The sequence below is a fragment of the Octodon degus genome, unplaced genomic scaffold (assembly GCF_000260255.1).
Source record: "Octodon degus isolate 3935 unplaced genomic scaffold, OctDeg1.0 scaffold00346, whole genome shotgun sequence".
NCBI lineage: Eukaryota > Metazoa > Chordata > Mammalia > Rodentia > Octodontidae > Octodon > Octodon degus.
The window spans coordinates 346104-347983 of NW_004524922.1; the positions used below are offsets into that span (position 1 = coordinate 346104).

The 1880-nt window shown below is 34.4% G+C and overlaps 1 long non-coding RNA gene across 2 annotated transcripts in view; it reads left to right on the forward strand.

Annotated features, from left to right (window-relative positions):
• The window catches only part of LOC111814529, a 7607-nt gene extending 6430 nt beyond the window's left edge, over positions 1-1177 (forward strand). The window contains exon 3 of one of the 2 annotated variants that reach the window (XR_002819495.1): positions 1140-1177. This is a non-coding gene — a long non-coding RNA (uncharacterized LOC111814529). The remainder of the gene's footprint in view (positions 1-1139) is intronic. The other variant, XR_002819494.1, reaches the window with a different exon arrangement.
• The last annotated feature ends 703 nt before the right edge of the window (positions 1178-1880 follow it).

Consider the following 1880-nt stretch of genomic DNA (forward strand, 5'->3'; position numbering starts at 1 on the left):
GTCCATTTGCAAAACAAATAATATTTTTAACATTACATGATTTATAATATACATTGTTCAGCTTGGACACACCTGGGTCAGTTTTGTTTCTAACATCTAAAAAACTTGTATTATTATCATCACTCTTCTTAGCAAAAAGTCTTCCAGGTTTTGAGAAGCTGTCACATGAACAACAGAAGTTATATATTTTCCAGAAATTTGATTTTTAGTATCATAACTTTTGACATTGGCAAGATATATATCTTCATTTTCCATGTAGGCCTATTTTTTTTCCAATTTTGATATGTGTAGTTTCATGGAGAAAGGGTGTTCCATGTCAAGCAGCGTGTGCAGCTCAAAACTAAATCACAAATGGCTTTTCTGAGCACAAATACACTTCAGTATACAGAAAAGTTTTATGTAAACTTCTCACTTATCTAGAATATTTCTAACAAGTTCTAAGACATATTAACACTAATTTTTCATGTTTCATCAAGATCAGTCTTCAAAAAACTGTTTTTCAGGCAAAATTGGAAGTGACAGTGAAACATACTGACTGCTGATATAATTTTGTACCATAGGCTTGATTCATGTGGCGATATTAGTCTTGCCTCAATTTTTATACCAGCATTTCAAGTGTCCGCGAGTGAAAAATCAAAAAGTGTCTTCATCCATTTGCAAGAACACTCTGAAATCATGAACCTCCTGAAAAAGAGACAGAGAAGTATGTAGAGGTCCAAAGACCACAGCAAAACACCTTTTAAGACAGCACACTGTACTTCTATCAAAATACTGGTTCCTTCTACAAGGACAGCTAAGTTTTTAAAACTTCCTTCACATGATTTACAAGGAAAAACCGGGAAATCTTTTTCACATTCACATTGATACATTTCAAGGATTCAATCCCCATCACTTGTTTAACGAGAATGGCTGTAGAGGAAAATAATCCTTTAGAGGAACCTGTAGCTGATTATGCTAGTCAAACCTTCACATTACTTGATGCACTAAAGTAAAAGAAGTCCTAAGCCCAAATTCCATGAGAAGAGTTAGGCACTCTGGTGTACTGAATGGTATGCCCTTTTCCCCATCTTCTTCTAACCCTATGTGTTATTTCAATAAGATGTTTGTGATTGCACTTACATGCACTTTCTCTTTTATAGAGAGGCAAATAGATTCCTGAATATTTTTGATGAGAGATTACATCCAATGACAGTAAGTGTCACTTTGGTTGAGACAATGATATTTTTACCTTAGACAATTGTGTTTCTTTAGTGTCACTTTCCTTTCACATTAGTAGACACAACTAAATCACATGCTTTCATTAGAAATTAAATCATATTCTTTCACATATCATGTTGTATCTCATCTTCTTAGAAGAGAGATTTTTTTTATCAGGGCTATTAGAAAGGGAGAAGCAGCTTGCAGCATTCTCATTGAGCTAATGTGAGAAAGGGTAGTATTTAACTACCAGAACATGGAGCTTTTCAAAAAATACATTTCAGTAGTCTTCAACAACACAACTATGAGTTAATAAAAGCCTTTGGACACAAAATCTCTGAGAATCAGGCTGAACATGACCTAAAAGCTTCAAACTTAATTCCTCATGTATGGTATCTTTTTTGGTGCTTAATAGTCATGTGACTACTCACTAGTGTATGGGACTGGGTCCCTAGAGGATGTAGATATGGGAAACTAATTACATTTTCACATGTTATCACAAAGAAATACAACATATCACCAAGAAGACTTTCAGGCTAAACATGTTTTTCTGAATTCTGTTAGCAAAGGTAGGAAGAGGTATTGATTTCTGTGCTTTTATTGCTTAGCAATATAGTATGCACTGACTGATACACTGATGATGACTTCAGTCATGTAAAGCCCTCATACAGTTTACTTACACA